General features: G+C 45.2%; 1 protein-coding gene across 6 annotated transcripts in view; it reads left to right on the top strand.

The window, feature by feature from the left end:
• The window catches only part of LOC119861738 (LIM domain containing preferred translocation partner in lipoma), a 523,166-nt gene that overhangs the window by 174,883 nt on the left and 330,358 nt on the right, over positions 1-17,925 (top strand). For 3 of the 6 annotated variants that reach the window (XM_043491737.1, XM_038417228.2, XM_038417231.2), the window contains one exon: positions 14,418-14,509. The exons of 1 other annotated variant lie outside the window; for it this stretch is intronic. The gene's annotated coding sequence lies outside the window, so the exon portion shown is untranslated. Of the gene's footprint in view, positions 1-1,218; positions 1,844-14,417; positions 14,510-17,925 lie in introns of those variants that run through there. 2 more of the 6 variants (XM_043491738.1, XM_043491739.1) reach the window with 2 other exon arrangements.

Below are 17,925 nucleotides of genomic sequence, written 5' to 3'. Positions count from 1 at the left end.
CCAACCCCCCCTGCTCCCTGTCCCCTGACTGCCCCAGGGACCCCCCTGCACCTAACCGCCCCCTGCTCCCTGTCCCCTGACTGCCCCCCGGGACTCCCTACCCAACCCCCCAACTGCCCCCTGGGGCCCCCTACCCAACCCCGCCCCCTTACCATACTGCTCAGAACAGCAGGAGCTTGCAGCCCCATGGCAGCGTGGCTCCATGAGAGGGGGAACAGCAGGGGAGGGGCTGGGGCCAGCCTCCAGGGCCAGCAGCTCAGGGGCCAGACAGGACGGTCCTGCGGGCTGGATGTGGCCTTCGGGATGTAGTTTACCCACCTCTGAGCTATGAACATTTTAAGCAATTAAGTCTCTTCACCTCCTGGGAGGGAGGTCTTGGATGTACAGGGGATGCTTCAGCCTTCACTCTAGTGCAACCATCTCTAGGGTAGAATTCAGTGACAGGTTAGCAGCACACAGCACCATTACAAAATGGCTTAGGACAGCGAATAAAGAAGAATAGTGTAGCCATTTAAGCTACAGGGTGGGGTATGTACATTGGTGGAACAGAAATTACCTGAGGTGGTTATTTGACAAGTTATTACATTTCATCTTCCCAAATAGGTATTATGGCTAATACTGCAGCTCTCTTGCAAGTATGAGGGGATCTTTAATGACCATCCAAAAGACAGCACAGAGCCCTCTATCTCCATGATGGAGCATTAGTTCAGAGTTGATTCAGAATGAAGAGCGCCCCCAGCTGATTGACTAATATTGCTTCCTCCAACAGCTACATTTTCCTCAGAAGAGAGATTGGAAAGATTGGGATTGTTTACCTTGCCAAGGAGACGAACAAAAAGATACGCAGTAAAAGTACATAAAATAAAGAATAGCCTACAGAAGGAAGATCGGGAGCATCTGTTCTCCTGTCCCATGCTACAAGAGCAAGACAATGTTGAATGAAATTAAAAGGTGGGAAATTCAAAACGGCAATACTTTGTCATCCAGTGCAGGTTTCAGCTGTCACTATCAGCCTCGGAAATAGTGGCGATAGACTTAAAAATAGGGATAGCCAAGGATTGCACCTCCCGGTGGAAAGGAACTTCCCTAGTCCAAAGATCTGAATCGCTGACGCATAGAATCATAGAATCTCAGGGTTGGAAGGGACCTCAGGAGGTCATCTAGTCCAACCCCCTGCTCAAAGCAGGACCAATCCCCAAGTGCATGTCCCAAGTAGTAATATATCCCTGTGTGTATTAGTTAGCCAGATTTCTGGGCAGGCTTTGTTTCTTAGAGTTAACAGTCATTTAATTGTCTCCATCCAAGGCTGCAGTTTATTTCATGTGCAGCTATGATTTGGGCCTTGCCAGCCTGGGCAACATCCCTTTAAAGCTATATCCAGGGCAGTTAAGTTTGCAAGTGGCACACCCCATTTGATGAAGAAAATACCATGTATGTGCACGCGTCTCGCTGCATGAAGTCTTGTGAACCGATCTCTGGCTTGGCGCACACTGCCTTCCCTGTGTGCCAATGCTGGGTGAGCCACTGCTTTTCCTAGATGAATTTGTTGGATTTCCAACAAAGACAGACAAAGTCGGAAGTCCAGGGTCATTCAGCACGCAGGGCTGTGCGCCATGACCCGGCCTGCTGTGTTCAGCTCCTTATACGGCCAAGAAATGGAACAGGAAAAGGGAGCACAGCTTGAATACCAGACATACGATACATTCCTCAGGGCTGCACGCTTGGAACTGGCTTTCCCCAGAAAATGGGCTCTGCGTTGCCATTAATGCAGAACGTGAACTGTGTATTGCTGAGAGGGAAGCCAATGTTCTGAGCGCCGGCTCCAGGGAACACATTGTCAAACGTAAGTTAATTTATTTTCTGTTAGCTTTTCAGGGCAGATTGCCCTGCTGTTTGCAGGGACTCTTTGCTAACTGCGGAGTAGCCCTGCTTGCAGCTTCATTAATTCTGTTGTTCTGCCTCCCTTAAAAATCAATCTGATTGTCATCCCCCTATACATTATATCTTCCCAGAACTGCCTCTTCCGCTTGGCAGTGGGGGGAGGGTGAGGAAGAGACTTAATCCAGAGATGATGTCAGTCATGATCTAACTTGAATCTTCCCTTGCTTAGGTCTTGAGCTTGCAAACACTTGACTCACTTCACACATGTGAATAGTCCAGTTGAACTCAGCAAACGGATTGGATGTGTGCATTGATGTTTGCAGCATCAAGGGCTTAATTGGCAGGCCCAGTCATTAGATGCACTGTGCAGAAGCAAGGGTTGGGGGTGCGTGTCAGACCTGCACCCCAAAGTACAATCCCAGCATTCTGGAGCCCTGGGTTCCTGGGGTTTGGTCTGGACCCATGTTGTGAGAATCAACGGGATGGAACAGGCCAGTCCTTCATTTCCTGGCCTCTGTCATTGGCTGGTCACATGCAAATGCAACCCCTTAAATGACGTTATGGAGTCCAGCTGCCAGTTTAGATCATGTGACTTTCTTAGCTATTTGAAAGCCGAATTGTGGCTCTAAAACTGCCCCAGTCAGTAATTTGGCTGTGTCATTTCGCTGCCCTGGGTGTTGTCCAACACAAGCTGGGGCCATTTGGAGGAAGATGTTTGAAACCTACTGTATTTCTGCACACATCTGGCACGGTTGTTTGCATTTACAGTACTGTCAATGCCTCCTGCTGGCTTGTCTCCTAAATTCCATCTGTGTTTAATGGGGAGCAAACAGGTCAGTGGGGACTGAACTGGGGCATTGGTCAGGCTGGGCCTTCTGCATTTTAATTGTAGCCCTGATTTTCCTCAGAAGTTGGTGGATAGGTGGATGGAGTTTTATTCGTGAAAAAACAAGACAGTGATTCACACTTATTACCCAGCCTCCTCAGGTGCCAGTGTGCACAACTAATGGGCAAGGCTGAAATCTAGCTGGGGCCTAATGGCACCACTTTGCCCAGTAGCTAACCGTGTGAAGCTAACTCGAAACGTTCTCACCTGTGGAGAAGCGGGTGGGCGGAACCAGGCTGACATCATCCCTGTGGTGATGGGGAAGGCCGAAGGGGGCGAGCACGTTTCTGATGAGCCCTGGCAGCTTCCGGGCTGGTGCGAAGTGGACGTTTCACCAGCCAGACAAAGTGGAAGTAGGTGGTCGTAGGCCGTGAAATGTGCAAGAAAATCAGGCAATCCACCACCTTGTGCAACTTTAATCTAGGAGGATCTTGAAGAGCTTTACAGATCCAGGGCCAGATTCTAACCTGATTTACACCAGTGGAAATTGGGAGAAAGGCTATCCAAGTCCGTGGAGTTACCCCTCTATCAGACTGGTCTGTGTGAGACTGCGAGACAGTCCGTGCATAATGGATGGAGGCAGTGACTCACTTGCTACTGAAAGTAGCCATTTGCCTCCCTCCTTGGCGACAGCAGTGGGACCATTACTGTCTCAGGGATGGGGATTGGGCAGCTGTACTACTATTATTATTACAATAATTTTATAGCAGTAGCACACACAGCCTTCAGTTGATAGGGGCCCCATTCTGCTGGGTGCTGTTCTGGCTGAGAGAAGAGACATTCCTGTCTGAAAGGCTTACACTCTAGAGAAAGTTCTCAGATGGGACCTACTCCCAGCTTAGCTGGACTGATCAGAAGTAAGGGGCAGAGGAAACCTGGGAACCTGACCCTTCCTGATTCATGACATCTCCTGCAGGTGTTGCCAAAGTACCACTGAATCTTCTGCGGTCGGATTTGCATCCATGTCTCCTTCTCTGAACATCCGTTGGAGTTGTTCTCCTGAGCTGGCTGCAGAATGTTCTTCAAAGGTCTCTAAGAATATACCTATGCCATGCTCCTCACCACGAGACCGGGTTGAATGTTTTTATTTTATTTTATTTTATTTTTTTAAATTAGGGAAAAATATTTCAAAATTGTTTCTATTTTTAAAGCTTCCCATTTTCATCCATTTTTGTTTTTTAAAAATATTTCACTTTTTTTTTATCAAAGCAGTATCTGGTGTGGTTCTCTGTTGTTTGTGAGATGAAAAATGTTAATATTTTTGACACTTTCTGTGAAAATGTTTGAAAAATGAATATTGTTGAAAAAGTCAGCCTTTTGAGAAAAATCTTTCATTTCCCCCCCAAAGGGCATTTTTTGATGATTTTATTTTTTACTATAAGTTTGAACCAGCTCTCAGTGCTGGGGGATAGGAGATCTCTAGTTACTCTAATGAGGAGATGAGGTTGCTGTTTAACTGCAAACATTCCTTTCTGCTAACCTTTCCACCGTCCTTTCCTATGTCTTGAATGGACTATGAAAGGACTCGAGGGATTAGAACTGTGCAGCTGTGTTGAGATCCCATCTGTTTCTGTACTTGACTTTCACGTTGTAGCACATCACTTTGTTCTCCACCGTTGTTTTTCGTATAAAAGCAAGCGTGTTGTTGGCATCTGAAATAGTTGCTCCTTTGGGCCATGTTATAATAGGAGGATGTTTCATTATGACAGCTTCCAACATCGCGTCGAGGCAAAGACCTTTTACATACACCGCGAAAAAAGCAACAAACATGCGTTGGTCAGATGTTTGAGCCTCTGTCTTACCAAATGTGTGTCTGTGTCTGTGTTCGGTAAGCTGTATTTTGCAACAACTGCTGGAAGTTATCCAGAGGAGCTAATAGAGGATTTTGTGACAGTAGAAGAAAGAGGAGTGAAGGTCAAAGTCACATTAATGAAAGCTTCCATCACATGCTCTTAATGCCCCTCCCATCCCACAATTTGGGTTGTTTAGAGGCAGGAGAAGTAAAAGAAATTTTGTCTTCCAGATGTGCAGGCTTCAAACTTATCCTCCCTTTGAATGTGTGGCAAAGTCTTTAGTTTTCAGAGTCAAGTGTGGGTGTGAAAGAGAATATTTTTGAATTGTTAGTGGGGAAAAACTGAGAAGAAGCGACTCCTTCACTGTGGCTCTGATTCAGTGAACCACTTAAGCACATGCTTAATATTAAGCATGAGCTTTGCCAAATGTGGGTTTTAATGACGTTCTTTGGGCCTGATCCAGTCAGATGACACTCGTTGATTTCACTACCTTTGGATCTGCCCTTTAGATCTTGGGAAGGTGGTGATTAAACTCAGAGGGATGGATGTCAGGACTCCTGGGTTCTATTCCTGACTCTGCCACTGACTTTCTGTGGCTTTCGACTAGATTGCTCCCAGGCTGACTTTCAAACAATGCAGACACCACATATGTGTTTGTGCAGTTATAACTGTGTGTGCTTCTGTGTGCACTTTGTGCGCTTGTGGTTGTGGATCAGGCTTCTGGAAAAGTCACGCGTAGGGCTTGCTGTGTCTCATTTTCGCTGGCTGTAAGATGGGAATAAGACTTAACTCCTGTGGTCACTGTTCTTATGTCAAAAATCTACGAAACTGGTGAAGTATGGAAAACAAATAGGCGGCAAATATTTGTGAGAAACTTCATTTGTTTTTCATCCAAAATGTTTTTCTTGGCAAAAAATTCCAATCAACACAAAAATATGTCCACTGTAACCTCACAGTGGAATCAGAGATATTGCATTTGTCTCCTGAATATCGTGAAATTCTGTGCTGCTGCTATTCATAGCACAGGATGGCCATGAAGCCGCTGACCTAGATCAGGGCCCATTATTATTATTATTGAGGAATTCTGCAAAGCAGATATTGGGAATAACTGCGGCGCGTTCTGTACTCCCATTGCTTCAACCATCATTCATAGCCTTTTTTTTTTTTTTTAAGGCAAAAAGGGTATGATTGCCATCTGTTAATAAAATGCTATATTTTAATACTACTTTTCATTGGGGGCACTTAAAATGCTTCACAAAAATTAATTTAGCCTCATGGCATTTCCATGGGGTGGGAATGCATTGTACCCATTTTACCAGTGGGGAAACTGAGGCACAGAGGTTCCCAGCAGTTCATTGGCCACATAGGGCACAGAACCGAGGTGTCCTGACTCTGCAGTCTGCTGGTCTAACCTCTGACCTCAGTTGTCTGCTCCAACCTCTAAGCCTTGTGGGCTAAGTCTCATCCCTCCTTTTAGCAGCAAGCCCTTTGAGATGCCCAGAGAAAGGCTTTATAATGGAGATGGAGGCCACAAAGCCAGTTCTCTTGGGTATTCAGGGACACTGACTTCAAAGATCGGGTGCATGGGAGTGAGAGCATCCCAGGGACATCTTGATGCCAGGAGAACACCCTGGGCCTTGGTGGACTTGCCAGCAGTAGCGGGGTCCTCCTTCCCAAAGCTGAATCATTCCTCCTATGGTTGAGGCCCAAGTGAGCTTTTCTTCACCAGTAGGCGTGCCCTCCGGCTTTCCTCCTAGTTGCATGGTCTTCACCAAACCTACTTCCTGTCCACGAACGTCTTCGTTTCCCGAAGCGCCTCTTGCATTCCATCAGGGCGGTGATGGGTATACAGGTTGCAGGAGTTTCTGCTCTTACTTCTTCTTCTCTGATTTGCAGGGTTCCCCTTCCAAACCCCAGTGTCACACAGTCAGTAGTGCTTTCATTTCCATGCCGTTACCTTCACTTTCTTAAAAGGGGGGATGGACAGTACTGGTAATCCATTTCCATTTCCCACAGGCTCCTTGGGAGCATGGCTGATAATGCATAAAGTTTCACACCATCCTGTGGAAGGGTGCCATGGCTACACGTGACAGAGAGGCGGTGCGGTATTGTGCAGGGGTTCTTAACCTCTGGGTCACAACCCCCAGGAGAGTCCCAAAGGCGGTCACAACCACAGTGGTGGATTAAAGATTTTTGCACCCTTAGGCCCTGAAATAATTGCCGCCCCCCCCGTCCCAGCTCACCTCAACTCCGCCTCCTCCCCTGAGCGCGCCGCCGGGTCCTGTTTCTCCGTGCTCCCTGCCAGTGCTTGTGCGTGAAACAGCTTCGGGAAGGAGGGGGGAACGCGGTGCGCTCAGGAGAGGAGGCGGGGCTGGCGCAGGGATTTGGGGAAGGGGACCAATAGGGGCAGGGAGGGGGTGGGGAATGGGTGGAGTTGGGGCGGCGCTGGGAGCGGAGGGCGCGAACTGGCGCTGGGGGAAGCAGCCTCTGGCTGCTATTATAAATTTGCCACCCTTGCAAATTTGCTGCCCTAGGCCTAGGTATTAATACGCCGCTGCATCACCATCCTGCTCTTCCCATATTGCTAAGTGGCAGGAGGGTGGGTTGCAGGGGATCCTGGTATGGAAACAGAGGGTCTTTTCCCACTCCCTGGGACCCTACAGGTTTACTCGGTGCCATTAATGGTTGTAGGACAATATGCCAGGCAAGGCAGTGGTGGAAAAGGCACCATAGAGTGAAGAGGGAAGCAAGAGGCCTTACTTGTACACTCAAGAGCACAGAGTCAGCGAGAGACGCTGTTGGTCCTAACTTTGTTGACTGGTTTCTAGCAGGTGTTATGAGCTGCAAGGGATGGGAGCAGTGCTTAAAACCTGTTTGAAACAATTCCAGTGCAAAATACAGAGGGAGGACGGTCTCATGGCCAAACTCCCATGAGTTGGGATGAGTTCTGTTCCCACTGACTCCCTGGGTGAATGTGAACAAGTTTAAGGACCTGATTTTCAGCACTCCTGAGCACCAGCTTCCAATATAACCTAATCTCGCCTTTATTACTGCACTATCTGAGCACCTCGCAGTCTGCAGTGTGTTTGTCCTCCCAGTACCCTGGGACGTAGGGCAGTGCTGTTATCCCCATTGTACAGGTGGGAAAGTAAGGCACAAAGTGACCTCCCCGGGGTCACACAGGAAGTTTGTGGCAGAACAGGGACTCAAACTTGGGTCTCCCACATCCCAACTTCCTGGAGCATCCTTCCTGGGAGCCCTCCTTGAGTTCAGCTTGCACTGTGGGTGCTCAGCACACCTGAAGAATCAGGCTCCTGCCATGTAGTTGTTGTAAAGGTACTCAGCAGCGTTTGTGGAATTTAATCCATACATGTTTGTAAAGTGCTTTGTCAGCCCCAGATGGAAGGCAAGGTATGTACTGTTACTTTTTTATATCCTAAGCAAGCTTCTCAGGGCCAGACTGGCTTCTAACCACCTTCTATCCAGAATGAGTTAGAACTTGGTGTGAAGCCATGATCTTTCAGCTCTCCTTGGCCCCTGCCAACCAAGCAGTATAATAGGCCAGATTAGCAGAAATGATGTTTAAATTTAGCTCTGAACATGGTATATGTAGATGGGCCCAGAGACAAATGAACTCACTCTCTGTTCAGATTCGTTTTACCAAATGCCACCCCCTCGTTAACATCTTATTGCCTCCAAGGCAGCGAGAGGTGTTGAAACTGTGATCATAAATTTATCACTGAGTTACGACAGCAGTCCTATATTTTACCTGAGCTGTAAAAAGTAATCAAGAGGGTTGAGCATCTCCTCAGTTCAGCACAAAATTAGGGACATGACACAAATCCTTATTATTAATTTTTTTGGTAAATTTCAGAGAATATTTTGTTGTCAGATGTTTAGAAATGAATCAGATTTAGTCTTACAGGAAACAGTCTAGTTGTCTATGGTAACCTGAAATTGAAATCCTTCCCTTTTCCCCCCACCCTCCCACCTACTGAAATTCTTCCCTTGTGAAGTTTCAGTTTAATTTAATATATCAGACTGGATATCCCTGCCTAGTGAAGCATTCTTAACAGGTAATACAGGCAAAAGGTTCCTATTTCAGATAAAGCTGCAGAGGTGACTTGATCGCTGCTCGGCGTTAGTTCTTTCCGTACCATTTCCTTGTGTGAAATTTCAGGCACTATAGAAATGACAAAAGTGAGCAGCAGATTTTAATTTCGAGCAGTCTGTCTGTAAGCCTTGTGGGTAACTCTAAGTCTTGCTGGCATGGATTCCAAGACCAGAAGGGACGATTGCGATCATCCAGTCTGATCTCCTGGATAACGCAGGCCAAAGAACTGCCCCAAAATAATTCCTGGAGCAGATCTTTTAGCAAAAACATCTGCTCGTCATTTTAAAATGGTCAGTGATGGAGAATTCTTGGTAAATTGTTCCAAGGGTTAGTGACTCTCATCGTTAAAAAATTACCTTATTTCCAGTCTGAATTTGTCTAGTTTCAACTTCCAGCCTTTGGATCATGTTAGATCTTTCTCTGCTTGGCTGAAGAGCCCATTATTAAATATTTGTTCATGTAGGTGCTTATAGACTGCAATCAAGTCACCTCTTAACTTTCTCTTTGTTAAACTAAATAGATTGAGCTCCTGGAGGCTCTAACTATAAGACAGGTTTTCTAATCCTTTAATCATTCTTGTCTCTTCTCTGACCCCTCACCAATTTAACAGTGTGCGACTGTTGTATCGTGTGCTTCGCTTTGGTCTTCAGCCATGCGGCCTGGGCCGTTGTTTGCTCTTCTGTGTTCCTAAGTTAAGCAGGGTTAAGCCTGGCGATGTTGGACTCTGAGAGCCGGAAGCAACGGGAGATGTTCTTGGGAATGATGACTCAGAAAGTGCTGCTGTTTCTATACTAACTTAGAGAGACATGTCCAAAAGAGAAAGTGAGGCGGGTGTGTGTGGTGTTGGCGGTGCAGCTTTTCAGAGGACTAGTTAAAAAACCACACCTGATAATTGCTGTCATTAAACGTTCCATAGCTTTTTACAAGTTAGGGTGGTTATGCCTGGGGTCCTAGCCAAATTTAACTTCACATGAGTTATGATGTGTTTACCTATAGTATCCCATACAGGTTCAACTGGGTGCAGAATTCTTTATTTCCTGCCCGAAACTATTGTGTAATGGTCTGTGTGCTGTTAACAACAAGGGTATTGCACTCCAGAGATTGGATATGTGTTAGTGTTAAGTGCAGTGTAAATACAGTAGCTGTTTTATCATAGGTTTCAGAGTAGCAGCCGTGTTAGTCTGTATTCACAAAACAGAAAAGGAGTACTTGTGGCACCTTAGAGACTAACAAATTTATTTGAGCATAAGCTTTCGTGAGCTACAGCTCACTTCATCGGATGCAGTGAGCTGTAGCTCACGAAAGCTTATGCTCAAATAAATTTGTTAGTCTCTAAGGTGCCACAAGTACTCCTTTTGTTTTATCATACTATACAATAGATGTTGTCAGAGTATGTTGTAGACAGATCTGGTAACTACACCCAGAGTTAAGATTGCTGAACACTTTCCATTATATGACTCTGTTTTCAGTTGCTTATAAGTTTGTCAAACTTCCACCATTTAATTTCAATTTTTTCATGCCAGTTCTCTGCTTCAGGCTGGTTTTCTCTCACCTCTTAAAGATTCAGTTAAAACAGGTCAGCAGTTTCTGAAGATGAGATTAGGGGAAAAAGAGATTGTTTTGTCCAGGTTAAAAAAAATTCCTAACCATTTTGTTGAGAAGCTCTGGTATCTACAATGTGGGATAGGGACTTGGAAATTCAGCAGTGAGGTCATCGTGGTATCAGAGTTGTGCTTTTTGCTTTCCTGGTGAAAATTCGCCCAATTTTGGCCAAGTTATAAGTTCCTGAAAAATCTTTTTGTGTGTGCCCAGTGGAGACTGTTTAGACTTTGGCAGCTAAACTCTCCAAAAATGTTATGTGTTCTGAGCATGCTCAATCCTGGGGCTGAGAAGAACTTGTCCTGCAGTTGCTTATCCTGGCTGTTGGTTGCTGTTGGAGCAATAGGCGCTGGAACTGAAAGACGATGAGGCTCCCTTCTGTGCTCTTGATGTCTCCACAACTGGTTCTCAGCCAACGTGGCGATGGAGATAGCTGCCTGGCTGGAATGCAGAGGGGTGGGTGGCAGAGACTGCAGGACAGCCTGGGAGAGGGTGCACATAATAAGAGTTTATAACTACTATAACAAAGGCCCCTCCTGAACTTGGGATTGAACCCAAGATTCCTGAGTCTCCATGTTCTTCTGCTTTCAGCAAATGGCTGTGAAACCCACTGTCGTCGTCCTCTACTGGCAGTTCCATGTTGATGATAACAGCCTACTACCGCTACCATTTACCCCACTTGCTCAAGTGGCAGTGGCTTGGTGTTGTGGCTCTGTAACCGCCAGTCTTTAGAGTCATTCTTATCTTTCTCTGACTATTCAGGTATTTTAAACAAAATGGAACCGCTTCGGCAGAAAAGATTGATAGAGACCCCCTCAGAATACCCCATAGCTTAGTGGTTGGGGCACTCACCTGGATGGTATGGGAGGGAAGGGAGGTCGGAGTTCAAGTTCATGCTTTGATTTTGGCTTGGTTTTGAGTCACATTTTTAGTTATTTATTTTGTTTTGTTTTTCAGAGCTGCCAGCAAACCAAAAAATCAGTTATTTGCACAGCTCTTATTATGATACAGTCTCTGACTACATGATTGCAAACTATTTTCCCCACAGGACGTGGACTCATTGAGTGCACAGAATGAATGGTGCTCGTTGAATGGGTAGTTACTTAACATTTCTTTTTATCCTCATTGCTCAATGTGTGGCTTTATTTAACGCACATCATCTGAACCCTGCACTGAATGCAAAATTAACTTTTTTCCCATGCTGCTGTCACCGGAGTAGCTGAATGCTTCACAAATGTTAATGAGGGTATCTTCGCAATGGCTAGGCAGTGGTATTATTTCCATTTTTCAGACGAGAAATTGGCAAAAGTGCCAATAATTTTGGGTGCTCAGTCTGAGACATCTGGGGCCTGATTTTTCACAGAAGATATCATTTGTACAGCACTTTTTGTTCAAAGCACAGCTCCAATCAACTTCAGTTGCAGTTGCGAGCGCTCAGCACTTCTGGAAATTTGCTCCAGGTGTTTCAAGCTGGGTGCCCAGAAAATGATCTAAGTCCAGCCTCTCATCTAGGAGCTCTGTGGCACCTGCAGGGATAGAGTTCTCCAGGGTGACATTCAGTTGCCTTAACCAGAAGATCATCCTTTCTCTTCCTGTAATCTCCTGCCTCGTTCACTACTCACCTTTCAACTTCTGCAACCAATGTGGCGGGGGCCCTATGGATCCCCTTCCCTACCCGACTTGGATGAATTACCAGATCGCTATCCATCTACCTGCCCTAAATACATTGTGAAATAATTGGGTAAACAACACTGCGTCTCAGTGTTTTTGTTTCCTCTGTCTTGCAATAGGAGTGTCAGGCACTGTGATAAATGGACTGACAGCTGGATCTGGTTTTACTGGGGCACGTATTGGTTCCTCTGTTGCTGTTTTGTAACTTCTTGCAGCATGACATTTATAAACTAAAATGCTGCTTCCCCAAAATATCAAAGGAAATAAGGCCACTTTTCACCACAGACATAAAAGCCTTCTAATGTACAAGTGCAGCAAGCACCACTGTGGAGATGCACTCTGAAGAACAAAGCCGACAGCTAATCACGTCTAATGCCTTTTAAGTTTATGCCTCCTTTTTCACTTCCAGACTGTCTCACAGAGCTTGAAGGCTTCAGTGATTGCCTCACCAAGAGGAAGGAACCATCTCTAACTTTTAAATGCCTCTTTTAATTTTCCTAAATCAACCTAGTGTCTGGGCCAAAATCCAGTTTTGGTGATCACATTGGATTTAACTTAATTTCTTTGCCGTTTCTGTTGTATTCAATATTCTTCTTGGCTTCCAGTGCTTCCCTGTTGGTCAGTACTGTTGAAAAGCTGCTATATTCCATGCATGTGGTTGCATTCCCGTGATAGATTGAGGTGATTCCTACATGCATATATGAGTGGCTATGCACCCTCAACGTCCATTGATGTTGGTAGGAGATAAGATGCTCAGCCTTGGTGAGACTGGTCCTGTCAACAGGGCTGCATGCATGCTTGAAGTTAGGCATGGGTTTTGGTACCTTGCTGAATCAGGCCTATTGTTTGTGAAGCATTTTGGGATCTTTGAGGATGAAAGCTACCACCTCGATGGAAGTTGTTAGTCTATGCCACCTATAGTTACCATATACTGGGAATGGCCTAGTGGATAGAGCACGGGACTCATGAGACCTGGATTCTATTCACACCTCTGCCACTGGCCTGCTGGGTGACTTCGGGCAAGAAACGTCTCTTCTCTGTACCTCAGTTACCCCATCTGTAAAATGGGGATAATGAAACTGACCTCCTGTGTGTAAAGTGCTGAGAGTTCTAGGGATGCAAGAGTTAGGTATTGTTGTTTTGCTAGGGACAGTATTGTGGCAGCTGTTAATCTTCTACCACCAGCACTGGAAAAACATTTCTATTTTCATAGCTGTGCCAAATGGGGCCACGTTACTTTCCTGTGCTGACAGCAGCTGATCCCACTACTAAAGTGTCGGCATCAGCAAGAGAAAAATGATCCAGGAAAGCAAAAAGACCCAAGAAGGGAAGAGAAAATGAAAAAGAACAAACAGTGTCAATGAAAACTTGGTGAGAGACAAGGCACAAGAGGGAAGGGGGCAGGCAGAGGGAAGAGATACATGACTGGGCTGGCGCATTGGCCTTTTAACCCTTGGAGACGTGGCTTTGTATATTTAATTCACGGGTTGGGTGGTTCTCAAGTCTGACCCCCAGTGGACAGGTATCTCTGTTGCGAAGCCACTGTGCAGTTTGGTATTGTTGGCAGCCTCTGCTCTCTAGAGGCCTAGGGTTTAGAGTAGGTGAGTGTGGAGGGGTATTATTTAACAAGAGATGCTTTCCTGGTAGACTTGACTGTCTCTGTCCACTGCTTTTTGTTTAGCAGCTTTGAGGGGAGCTAAGACAAACACACTATCAATCCTCCCTGATGGACAGACTTTGGGATATTGGTGCTGTACAGTTCTACTCACCTCTTTCCTTCCTCTTTTTTCACAAGTTTTTTTTTTTAAATCCTTATAGAACGGAAGCCCTTTGGTTTGGAAGGGAGATTCCATTTTATTAGAAGTCATGCAGAGCTGGAGGTAGATATCAATTTGTGGGCACAGAAATAACGCAAGGTTCCATCCACCCTGAATTTCAGGTCCGAGTTTAACTGGGTGCGTCCCACAGATTTGTAAGCGTGGGCTCAGAGAATATTAAAAGCATCCCCCAGTCTCTTCAGGATCAGTGCAGCTGATGATGTCATGATGTGATCTGATGTGTGTGGCATGTTGTCACAATACATGAAGACAAGTCAAGCCCTTTGTCATGAAGGATAGAGCTTTAGGGGGGGACCCATCATTCTACTGATGTGAATTGGGTTTTGCCCATGAACAGACAAAAGCTTTTTGCACATTCAGGCAGCCAAATACGAGGGCACAGCTTTAGGTCCTTGCAGAGGGATTTTTCCGCATAACGCCCATCAATGTTAGTGAGGATTGTACGGCTAAATCCCAAGATTGCCCTTCTCTGCCATTCTTTGCTACTGCTTTCAACAGTCTATTTGAATGTTACTTATGATTAATGTTATGGGTGGAAGAAGGCGCAAACAGTGGAGGATGGATGCTGTTTCCCCATGTGATTCCCCTTTCTGCCATGCTAAAGGAACAACTTTCTTTTTCTTTTCTTGCTGCAGAAATTCAGAGGAGTGTGAATGTACGACCTGTTGGATGTGAGCTCCTTCTTCTAAAGCAGACTTGCAATATCCTAATCTCTCGCTTGCCTGGGGTAAGTGTTTAAAAAAAAAAAGCCATTAGCATGGCAAAGGGAGGACAAGTGGATTTTGTGCCTGGGCAAGTACATTTCTGTGATAGTTTTGCAAGCTTGTCCTGCAGGATTAGGAATTGAAGGGCGTGACACGTAATTAGAAAGACATTGCTAAATTAATACCTAGATTGACAGGTCTGCCTTGTCTGATGAGTGACTTCGACCTAACAATAGGTCTGCTGTCCTCAATGTTCCTGTTACCTGAATGAACGCTTCCTGCTGGAGAGGACTACAAGCCCATGGATAATTAACACAATCCTCAATCATTCATGTACAATATAATGTGATAAAAGCAGGAGTTAATGGATAAAAAAGAAACAGTACTGACCCTGACTTGGAGTTTGGTTATCTTTTGTGATGCACTAAGCAGTTCTGCATGTCCCTATTTCTGTCAGTCTCATTTGTGAACTGGCATTAGAGCACAGTGGTCCAGACTCAAATGCAAACTACTCCAGACGCTGGATTATATGAGCACATTTCCAGATGTAAATAATCCAGGTGAACGATCTACACCGAGTCCTGCTTATTCCCTTCCCATCTCTAGAGTCAGTTGAGATGGGTTAGAAGTTCATTTTTCTCTTCTTGTCTCTCCGGTCTCATTCTTCCTTGTTTTCCTTTGCCCTGTTCTGAGAGCGGGGAAAGCAGGCTTTTGTGTGTGTGCACCCCCTTTATAGGAAAGATGTGTCTGACAGATAGGTCTTGAGGTTTGTCCCCCAGCTGGCTGTTAAATTCTGTTACCTCTCACTTGCTCCCACAGGAGTCATGAGTCACCCAGGAAAGCTTGGGAGAAATTTGAGTGGTCTTGCCACTTCTACTGAGAGATCCTAACAAGAGAGGGTGGAGATCATGTTATATTTCACCTTCCTCAGGTGGTTAAATATCAGAGCAATACACATTGTGGAAAAAGCCTCATCGGTTGGGGCTTATAAAACTAAAATGGGCAAGACCCTCGAAAAGGTGCTATGCATTCTTCAGGAGACAGGTCGGATGCTCTTAAAGTTGCGCTCTCCGTATGGCAGCTGGCATCCCACTATGATATTTCATTCTAACGGGTAGGAGCTTGGGAAAGCATCTGTCAGCCGCTCTGAGAGAGACAGGAATTGTCAAGGGGACTCCTTCCCAGTCACCTTGGCATGCATTTGTTCTTTGACTGGATCTCAAAAGCTCCGGCAACTCTCTGCTTCGATCTTCAAAGCAAAATATGTCAACGAAAGGACACAATTTACAGTGTGACCCCCTGATCTTTTTGATTTTGAACAATCAATTAAATCTAAGACGTTGTTGTTCCCCTCATTGTAAGGACTGTTAATAAGCTGAGGTGCCACATCAGTGATACAGCTAGATTGCCAATCTTTTTCTTTCCTTTCGGGCTGGGTCAGGGTCAGATTATTTACAAAGGCTGCTCCATAAATCTGCCTGTCAGGGCGGATGTTAGCGTTCTGATGTTATTGCATTGGTGAAAAAAAACAATGTTGAACTCTCGTCCAGTTCTCCTCTCTAGGATGTAAAGTGTTGGTAAAGCTCACTCCGCATCATGATGATGATGTTGATTCATTGCATGTGCAACGTGACTTCCACCTGAGAATCTCGCGAGTGCCTGATATATATCATGAGAGGCAGGTCAGCCCTGTGACTGGACAATGGACTTGGACTTTGGAGACACAGCAAAGCAGTACCAGAGCTGTGAATATAACCCAGGAAGTCCTTAGTTCCAGCTTATTGTAGCCTAGTTGGTGTCAGTTCTGTAGTACGGTGTGAATGATTTTGCAACTGAAAATTTGTTTTTTTTTTCCATTCTCTTTTCTGCTACGCCCACAAAGGAAGATATCTCAGGATACTTCTAATCTCTGTACCCTGCAAAGAAAACCTATTTCCTTTCACACGCTTAAGAACAGAAGTCTTGTTCTGAGTGCCAGTGAACACAATTTATATTTGTTGCTTAATGAAGCCCTACCAGATCCTGGTGTGTTTTGACTAGCACTGTGTGGCTAGGTTGGTATGAATGTTCTATGAACACTTTGGGAATCCCGAACACTGATGGGCGGTTGGTTGGGTTTTCCCCATTCTTAATTTTCATAGAAACAGTTCCTAGATGGCTCCATCCTGACCATTTCCACAAAGGGAGTATGCAGAGGTCAAGGTCAGTTTTTGGTTACCAATGAGAGAAGTTAATGGCATAAGAGCCCAGCTTCTGTGGTTCCATGTATACAGCCAAAGCCTTCAAAAGCACAGATGTCGCAAGCCAGTGGGGTTTTTTTAAGGGAAAATATCAGGTAATGTAGATCAAAAATTTATAATTTGGGTTTAAAAAAATCCACGCCCTTTAATAACATTTTTAAAATAATTATTTCTAATATTCAGTTAAGACAATTCTTTTGGGGTAGGTTTAACCACTTATCTGCAGTGTTTGCAACCTCATACGCTACATATTGGACAAGAACTGACTCATGTTGGTGAGGTGGCTCAGTAGATAATGTATTTATCCTCACAACACCCCTGGGAGGTGGGGAGGTGCAGTTATCCCCATTTTACAGTATGGGAAACTGAGGCACGGAGCAGCTCGGTGACTTGTCCAGGGTCACACAGGAAGGCAGTGGACAAGCTGGGAGTGTATTGCTATTATTTATTTGCGGTATAGCTGTACCCAGAGACCCTAACCAAGGTCAGGGTCCCATTGGGTTAGACACTGTACAGATGCATAATAAGGAGATTGTTCATTCCCTGAAGAGCTGACAGTCTTACTAGATAAGACAGACAAAAGGTGGGAGGTGAAGCAGTGAGGTGAAGTGATTTTTCCAAGGTCATACAGCAAGTTAGTGATGGTCAGTCTTAGAACCAAGTTCTCCAGAATCTGGAAACCTTCCTTCCTCTATCTAAATGCAAGCATCTATGAAGTACAACTGGCCAGTCTCTCCTCCTTGTTGGAACTGAGAAAAAGAAAATCAGAGTTTTAAAATTCCTTACATTTTAATAATTGAGGGCCAGATCTCCGGGTGATGTGTGTGTGCAGGGCTCCAAGCATTGTAACAGGTAATATAATAACCCTTTGACAGACCTACTTGCCTTTCACCTGAAACTGACGTGTGAGGAAAGTAGGATGTCAAAGCACTCGGGTGCATTATTGCAGAACATGACATTAATGCTGAGTTTAGTCATACAGCATCCTTCACAGGTGATAGGTTTCAGAGTAGCAGCCGCATTAGTCTGTATTTGCAAAAAGAAAAGGAGTACTTGTGGCACCTTAGAGACTAACAAATTTATCTGAGCAAATTTGTTAGTCTCTAAGGTGCCACAAGTACTCCTTTTCTCTTCACAGGTGATGTGATTGTCAAAGGTAGATCTCTTTCTACTTGGACAGTCTTGCTGAATATGACGTG

Source organism: Dermochelys coriacea, chromosome 9 (assembly GCF_009764565.3).
Source record: "Dermochelys coriacea isolate rDerCor1 chromosome 9, rDerCor1.pri.v4, whole genome shotgun sequence".
NCBI lineage: Eukaryota > Metazoa > Chordata > Testudines > Dermochelyidae > Dermochelys > Dermochelys coriacea.
The sequence above is the reverse complement of the archived record's forward strand: the minus strand, read 5'-3'. Positions and strand labels throughout refer to the sequence as shown.